Genomic DNA, 10,677 nt, shown 5'->3' with positions numbered 1-10,677 from the left:
AAAGTCAGGGTTCAAAACTACAACATTTTGTAGTGGTCACTAGCAACCAATTCAATAACTGGTTAGCAGATCATAACCACCCAAGGCATTTATCAGATTTTATCAATCCTCAATTCATTTTCTCTCACAATATCCCCTCTAGTAAAGTAAATCAATCCAAGACCACTCTTTCCAATGAGATATATTGAAAGAGAAAAAGAAGAGGAACAATGCACTCTCTCCTGTCCTGTTACTGCTCTTCATTTCATAAATACTCTTTCATATCATGTAAACAAAATTGAGAATACACATCTATGTAAACACACAAAAATATTACAAAGAACATAAATAGACCACAAAGACAAACAATACCCGTAATGAGCATAAAATATTGCGAAACTATGGTGACATCCTGCACGAGAAAAAGGGTTGTGAAGATAGAAATGAAAACTTAGAAATTGAAGGTGAATGGCGAATGTAACAAAACGCAGATGACTTCGTTGGCGCAAGAGATAAAAGTAATACCTCACTTTTTCTATATTCAAAATGGAAGTAAAACATATTCTACCGTGACAAACCCACACCCCCACACACACACCACACACACACACACCTACACACACACACACACGCCACACGCACACACACACACCCCCTCCCCACACCCCCACACACACACCCCCAACACACACACACACACCCCCCCCCCACACACCACACACACACACACACAGGGTTAGCTTTGTGTTTACTAAGGCATTACAGCAAAAGCCCAAGTAACAAGAAATGTAAATCACACAAGACGCCTCAACCTTTAACAATATTAGCAGAAAAACTTGTAATGGGATTTGATTATTTCATGAAGCATACCCCACTTCCAAAAAGTTAAAACTAGTATCTCCTTCCAGTAAATGAATCATTCACTTTCTAAAGAAGAGCCACAGGAATAGCTGTGTCATTTATCAAACAACACCACAAATAAAACAATTTATAGGCCTAATATCCTGGTTTCCAAAACCACATTACTAGGAAACTATTACCATTCAAATGTGTATGAAACTGCCCATAAGAGCCTGAAGGCAGAAAAATAACAGAAACTTTGGCAGGAGAATGATTAGACCTTTACCTGATAAAAAGTAAGCCACATGTAAGCACAAGCATGAGTCAAGCATCATTTACAGCATATATAACTGATTAATTGTTCCTGAGCAAAATGACCATTATCCCTCTTCCATACGAGTACCTAGAAATCAAGGTGATGCTACAGAAACTACCATGTGATTCAAGGGTAAAAATTATAGAGACGGCTATTAGCAAGAAGGAAATCAAAATGGCTAAACACACCAAAGTCAGGGTTCAAAACTACAACATTTTGTAGTGGTAGCTAGCAACCAATTCAAGAATTGGTTAGCAGATCATAATCACCCAAGGCATTTATCATATTTTATCGATCCTCTATTCATTTTTGTCACTATATCCCCTCTTAAAAAGTAAGTCAATCCAAGACCGCTCTTGCTAACGAGATATATTGAAAGGAAAAAAGAAAAGGGACAATGCACTCTCTCCTGTCCTGTTATTGCTCTTCATTTCAATAAATACTCTTTCATATCAGGTAAACAAAAATGAGAATATACATCTATGCAAGCACACAAAAATGTTATAGAAGACATAAATAGACCATAAAGACAAATAATACCTGTAATGAGCATAAAATATTGCGAAACTATGGTGACACCCCCACTTCTTCTCTGTTAAAAATGGAAGTAAAACATGTTCTACCGTGACACACCCACACACACACACCCCACACCCCACACACACACCACACACACACACAAACACACACCTCACACACACACACACACACACACACACCCCCCCTCACACACACACCCACACAACCCTACAAACACACACACACACACACAAACACACACCCCGCACACACACACACACACATACACACCCCTACAAACACACACACACACACACAAACACACACCCCACACACACACACACACACCCACACCCCCCCCCCCCACACACACACCCCACACACACACACAAACACACACCTCACACACACACAAACAAACACACCCCTCACACACACACCCACACACCGCAAGAAACACACCCCCCCCCCCCACACACACACCCCTACAAACACACACACACACACACACCCCACACACACACACCCACACATCACACACACACACAGGTTAGCTTTGTATTTACTAAGGCATTTCAGCAAAAATCCAAGCAACAAAAAACCTAAATCACACAAGACGCCTCAACCTTTAACAAAGTTAGCATAATAACTTGTAATGGATTTTGATTACTTCATGAAACTTACCTCTCTTTCAAAATGGTTAAACACACCAAAGTCAGGGTTCAAAACTACAACATTTTATAGTGGTCGCTGGCAATCAATTCAAAAATTGGTTAGCAGATTATAACCACCTAAGGCATTTATCAGATTTTATCAATACTCCACTTATTTTCTCTCACTATATCCCTTCTAATAAAGTAAATCAATCCAAGACCACCTTTGCTAACGAGATATATTGAAAGAAAAAAAGAAGAGGGACAATGCACTCTCTCCTGTCCTGTTATTTCATTTCAATAAATACTTTCATATCAGGTAAACAAAAATGAGAATACACATCTATGCAAGCTCACAAAAATGTTATAGAGGACATAAATAGACCATAAAGACAAATAATACCAGTAATGAGCATAAAATGTTGTGAAACTATGGTGACACCCCTACTTCTTCTATATTCAAAATGGAAGTAAAAAATGTTCTACGTTGACACACCCACACACACAACCCACACCCCACACACACCCACACACCCCACACACACCCTCCCCCATACACACACCACACACACACACAAACACAGACCTCACACCCACACACACAAACACACACCCCTCACACACACACCCATACAACCCTACAAACACACACACACACACACACATCCCACACACACACACACAAACACACACCCCGCACACACACACACACACACACCTACAAACACACACACAAACACACACCCCACACATACCACACACACACAGAGTTAGCTTTGTATTTACTATGGCATTTCAACAAAAGCCCAAGCAACAAAAACCTAAATCACAGAAGACGCCTCAACCTTTAACAAAGTTAGCATAATAACTTGTAATGGATTTTGATTACTTCATCAAACTTACTTCTCTTTCAAAAAGTTAAAGCTAGTTCCTCCTTCCAGTGAAGAAAATCAAAATGGCTAAATACACCAACGTCAGGGTTCAAAACTACAACATTTTATAGTGGTCGCTGGAAATCAATTCAAGAGTTGGTTAGCAGATTATAACCACCCAAGTCATTTATCAGATTTTATGAATACTTCACTCATTTTCTCTCACTATATCCCCTCTAAATAAAAATGAGAATACACATCTATGCAAGCACACAAAAATGTTATAGAGGACATAAATAGACTATAAAGACAAATAATACCCGTAATGAGCATAAAATGTTGCGAAACTATGGTGACACCCCGACATGTTCTATGTTCAAAATGGAAGTAAAACCTGTTCTACCGTGACACACCAACACACACACACCCCACACCCCACACACACACCACACACACACACAAACACACACCTCACACACACACACACACACACACACACACACACCCCTCACACACACACCCACACAACCCTACAAACACACACACACACACACCCCACACACACACACATACAAACACACACCCCGCACACACACACACACACACACACACACCCTACAAACACACACACACACACACACACCAACACACACCCCACACACACACACACACACCCACACATCACACACACACAGAAGGTTAGCATTGTATTTACAAAAACATTTCAGCAAAAGCCCAAGAACCAGAAAGCCTAAATCACACAAGATGCTCCAGCCTTCAACAAAGTTAGCATAATAACTTGTAATGGATTTTGACTACTTCATCAAACTTACCTCTCTTTCAAAAAGTTAAAGCTAGTGTCTTCTTCCAGTAAAGAAAATCAAATTGGCTAAACACACCAAAGTCAGGGTTCAAAACTACAACAGTTTATAGTGGTCGCTGACAATCAATTCAAGAGTTGGTTAGGAGATTATAACCACATAAGGCATTTATCAGATTTTATCAATACTCCACTCATTTTCTCTCACTATATCCCCTCTAAACAAAAATGAAAATACACATCTATGCAAGCATGCAAAAATGTTATAGAGGACATAAATAGACCATAAAGACAAATAATACCCGTAATGGGCATAAAATGTTGCGAAACTATGGTGACACCCCCACTTCTTCTATGTTAAAAATGGAAGTAAAACATGTTCTACTGTGACACACCCACACACACACACCCCACACACACACCACACACACACACAAACACACACCTCACACACACACACCACACACACACACAAACACACACCTCACACACACACACACACACACACACCCCTCACACACACACCCACACAACCCTAGAAACACACACACACACAAACACACACCCCACACACACACACACACACACACACACACAGGGTTAGCATTGTATTTACAAAAATATTTCCGCAAACGCCCAAGAACCAGAAAGCCTAAATCACACAAAATGCTCCAGCCTTCAACAAAGTTAGCATAATAACTTGTAATGGATTTTGACTACTTCATCAAACTTACCTCTCTTTCAAAAAGTTAAAGCTAGTGTCTTCTTCCAGTAAAGAAAATCAAATTGGCTAAACACACCAAAGTCAGGGTTCAAAACTACAAGATTTTATAGTGGTCGCTGACAATCAATTCAAGAGTTGGTTAGGAGATTATAACCACATAAGGCATTTATCAGATTTTATCAATACTCCACTCATTTTCTCTCACTATATCCCCTCTAAACAAAAATGAGAATACACATCTATGCAAGCACACTAAAATGTTATAGAGGACATAAATAGACTATAAAGACAAATAATACCCGTAATGAGCATAAAATGTTGCGAAACTATGGTGACACCCCCACTTGTTCTATGTTCAAAATGGAAGTAAAACGTGTTCTACCGTGACACACACACACACACCCCACACCCCACACACACACCACACACACACACAAAACACACCTCACACACACACACACACACACACACCCCTCACACACACACCCACACAACCCTACAAACACACACACACACACCCCTCACACACACACACACAAACACACACCCCGCACACACACACACACACAGGGTTAGCATTGTATTTACAAAAATATTTCAGCAAAAGCCCAAGAACCATAAATCCTAAATCACACAAGATGCTCCAGCCTTCAACAAAATTAACATAATAACTTGTAATTGATTTTGACTACTTCATCAAACTTACCTCTCTTTCAAAAAGTTAAAGCTAGTGTCTTCTTCCAGTAAAGAAAATCAAATTGGCTAAACACACCACAGTCAGGGTTCAAAACTACAACAGTTTATAGTGGTCGCTGGCAATCAATTCAAGAGTTGATTAGGAGATTATAACCACATAAGGCATTTATCAGATTTTATCAATACTCCACTCATTTTCTCTCACTATATCCCCTCTAAACAAAAATGAGAATACACATCTATGCAAACATGCAAAAATATTATAGAGGACATAAATAGACCATAAAGACAAATAATACCCGTAATGAGCATAAAATGTTGCGAAACTATGGTGACACCCCCACTTTTTCTATGTTAAAAATGGAAGTAAAACATGTTCTACCGTGACACACCCACACACACACACCCCACACCCCACACACACACAACACACACACACAAACACACACCTCACACACACACACACACACACACACACCCCTCACACACACACCCACACCCACACAACCCTACAAACACACACACACACAAACACACACCCCGCACACACACATACACACACACACACACACCCTTACAAACACACACACACACACACACACACACCCTTACAAACACACACACACACACACACACAAACACACACCCCACACACACACACGCACACCCACACATCACACACACACAGAGGGTTAGCATTGTATTTACAAAAACATTTCAGCAAACGCCCAAGAACCAAAAAGCCTAAATCACACAAGATGCTCCAGACTTCAACAAAGTTAGCATAATAACTTGTAATGGATTTTGACTACTTAATCAAACTTACCTCTCTTTCAAAAAGTTAAAGCTAGTGTCTTCTTCCAGTAAAGAAAATCAAATTGGCTAAACACACCAAAGTCAGGGTTCAAAACTACAACAGTTTATAGTGGTCGCTGGCAATCAATTCAAGAGTTGGTTAGGAGATTATAACCACATAAGGCATTTATCAGATTTTATCAATACTCCACTCATTTTCTCTCACTATATCCCCTCTAAATAAAAATGAGAATACACATCTATGCAAGCATGCAAAAATGTTATAGAGGACATAAATAGACCATAAAGATAAATAATACCCGTAATGAGCATAAAATGTTGCGAAACTATGGTGACACCCCCACTTCTTCTGTGTTAAAAATGGAAGTAAAACATGTTCTATCGTGACACACCCACACACACACACCCCACACCCCACACACACACAACACACACACACAAACACACACCTCACACACACACACACACCCCCTCACACACACACCCACACAACCCTACAAACACACACACACACAAACACACACCCCGCACACACACACACACCCCTACAAACACACACACACACACACAAACACACACCCCACATACACACACACACACCCACACATCACACACACACAGAGGGTTAGCATTGTATTTACAAAAACATTTCAGCAAACGCCCAAGAACCAGAAAGCCTAAATCACACAAAATGCTCCACACTTCAACAAAGTAAGCATAATAACTTGTAATGGATTTTGTCTACTTCATCAAACTTACCTCTCTTTCAAAAAGTTAAAGCTAGTGTCTTCTTCCAGTAAAGAAAATCAAATTGGCTAAACACACCAAAGTCAGGGTTCAAAACTACAACAGTTTATAGTGGTCGCTGGCAATCAATTCAAGAGTTGATTAGGAGATTATAACCACATAAGGCATTTATCAGATTTTATCAATACTCCACTCCTTTACTCTCACTATATCCCCTCTAAACAAAAATGAGAATACACATCTATGCAAGCATGCAAAAATGTTATAGAGGACATAAATAGACCATAAAGACAAATAATACCCGTAATGAGCATAAAATGTTGCGAAACTATGGTGACACCCCCACTTCTTCTATGTTAAAAATGGAAGTAAAACATGTTCTACCGTGACACACCCACACACACACACCCCACACCCCACACACACACCACACACACACACACAAACACACACCTCACACACACACACACCCCTCACACACACACCCACACAACCCTACAAACAAACACACACACAAACACACACCCCGCACACACACATACACACACACACACACCCTTACAAACACACACACACCCTTACAATCACACACACACACACACACCCTTACAAACACACACACACCCTTACAATCACACACACACACACACACCCTTACAAACACACACACACACACACACACAAACACACACACCCCCCACACACACACACACCCACACATCACACACACACAGAGGGTTAGCATTGTATTTACAAAAACATTTCAGCAAACGCCCAAGAACTAGAAACCCTAAATCACACAAAATGCTCCACCCTTCAACAAAGTAAGCATAATAACTTGTAATGGATTTTGTCTACTTCATCAAACTTACCTCTCTTTCAAAAAGTTAAAGCTAGTGTCTTCTTCCAGTAAAGAAAATCAAATTGGCTAAACACACCAAAGTCAGGGTTCAAAACTACAACAGTTTATAGTGGTCGCTGGCAATCAATTCAAGAGTTGATTAGGAGATTATAACCACATAAGGCATTTATCAGATTTTATCAATACTCCACTCCTTTTCTCTCACTATATCCCCTCTAAACAAAAATGAGAATACACATCTATGCAAGCATGCAAAAATGTTATAGAGGACATAAATAGACCATAAAGACAAATAATACCCGTAATGAGCATAAAATGTTGCGAAACTATGATGACACCCCCACTTCTTCTATGTTAAAAATGGAAGTAAAACATGTTCTACCGTGACACACCCACACACACACACCCCACACCCCACACACACACCACACACACACACAAACACACACCTCACACACACACACACACACACACACCCCTCACACACACACCCACACAACCCTACAAACAAACACATACACAAACACACACCCCGCACACACACATACACACACACACACACACACACACACCCTTACAAACACACACACAAACACACACACACACACACCCACACATCACACACACACAGAGGGTTAGCATTGTATTTACAAAAACATTTCAGCAAACGCCCAAGAACCAGAAAGCCTAAATCACACAAAATGCTCCACCCTTCAACAAAGTAAGCATAATAACTTGTAATGGATTTTGACTACTTAATCAAACTTACCTCTCTTTCAAAAAGTTAAAGCTAGTGTCTTCTTCCAGTAAAGAAAATCAAATTGGCTAAACACACCAAAGTTAGGGTTCAAAACTACAACAGTTTATAGTGGTCGCTGGCAATCAATTCAAGAGTTGGTTAGGAGATTATAATCACATAAGGCATTTATCAGATTTTATCAATACTCACACACAAACACACACCCCGCACACACACACACACCTCTACAAACACACACACACACACACACACAAACACACACCCCACATACACAGACACACACCCACACATCACACACACACAGAGGGTTAGCATTGTATTTACAAATACATTTCAGCAAACGCCCAAGAACCAGAAAGCCTAAATCACACAAAATGCTCCACCCTTCAACAAAGTAAGCATAATAACTTGTAATGGATTTTGTCTACTTCATCAAACTTACCTCTCTTTCAAAAAGTTAAAGCTAGTGTCTTCTTCCAGTAAAGAAAATCAAATTGGCTAAACACACCAAAGTCAGGGTTCAAAACTACAACAGTTTATAGTGGTCGCTGGCAATCAATTCAAGAGTTGATTAGGAGATTATAACCACATAAGGCATTTATCAGATTTTATCAATACTCCACTCCTTTTCTCTCACTATATGCCCTCTAAACAAAAATGAGAATACACATCTATGCAAGCATGCAAAAATGTTATAGAGGACATAAATAGACCATAAAGACAAATAATACCCGTAATAAGCATAAAATGTTGCGAAACTATGGTGATACCCCCACTTCTTCTATGTTAAAAATGGAAGTAAAACATGTTCTACCGTGACACACCTACACACACACCCCCCACACCCCACACACACACCACACACACACACAAACACACACACACACACACACACACACACACCCCTCACACACACACCCACACAACCCTACAAAAAAACACACACACAAACACACACCCCGCACACACACATACACACACACACACACCCTTACAAACACACGCACACACACACACACACCCTTACAAACACACACACACACACACACAAACACACACCCCCCCCACACACACACACACCCACACATCACACACACACAGAGGGTTAGCATTGTATTTACAAAAACATTTCAGCAAACGCCCAAGAACCAGAAAGCCTAAATCACACAAAATGCTCCACCCTTCAACAAAGTAAGCATAATAACTTGTAATGGATTTTGTCTACTTCATCAAACTTACCTCTCTTTCAAAAAGTTAAAGCTAGTGTCTTCTTCCAGTAAAGAAAATCAAATTGGCTAAACACACCAAAGTCAGGGTTCAAAACTACAACATTTTATAGTGGTCGCTGACAATCAATTCAAGAGTTGGTTAGGAGATTATAACCACATAAGACATTTATTAGATTTTATCAATACTTCACTCATTTTCTCTCACTATATCCCCTCTAAACAAAAATGAGAATACACATCTATGCAAGCACACAAAAATGTTATAGAGGTCATAAATAGACTATAAAGTCAAATAATACCCGTAATGAGCATAAAATGTTTCGAAACTATGGTGACACCCCCACTTGTTCTATGTTCAAAATGGAAGTAAAACATGTTCTACCGTGACACACCCACACCCCACACCCCACACACACACCGCACACACACACAAAACACACCTCACACACACACACACACCCCTCACACACACACCCACACAACCCTACAAACACACACACGCACACCCCTCACACACACACACACAAACACACACCCCGCACACACACACACACACACACATCACACACACACAAACAGGGTTAGCATTGTATTTACAAAAACATTTCAGCAAAAGCCCAAGAACCATAAATCCTAAAGCACACAAGATGCTCCAGCCTTCAACAAAGTTAGCATAATAACTTGTAATGGATTTTGATTACTTCATCAAACTTACCTCTCTTTCAAAAAGTTAAAGCTAGTGTCTTCTTCCAGTAAAGAAAATCAAATTGGCTAAACACACCAAAGTCAGGGTTCAAAACTACAACATTTTATAGTGGTCGCTGGCAATCAATTCAAGAGTTGG

Source organism: Sesamum indicum, linkage group LG6 (genome assembly GCF_026168435.1).
Source record: "Sesamum indicum cultivar Baizhima isolate 11 linkage group LG6, ASM2616843v1, whole genome shotgun sequence".
Classification (NCBI taxonomy): domain Eukaryota; kingdom Viridiplantae; phylum Streptophyta; class Magnoliopsida; order Lamiales; family Pedaliaceae; genus Sesamum; species Sesamum indicum.
Note: the sequence above shows the minus strand (reverse complement) of the source record.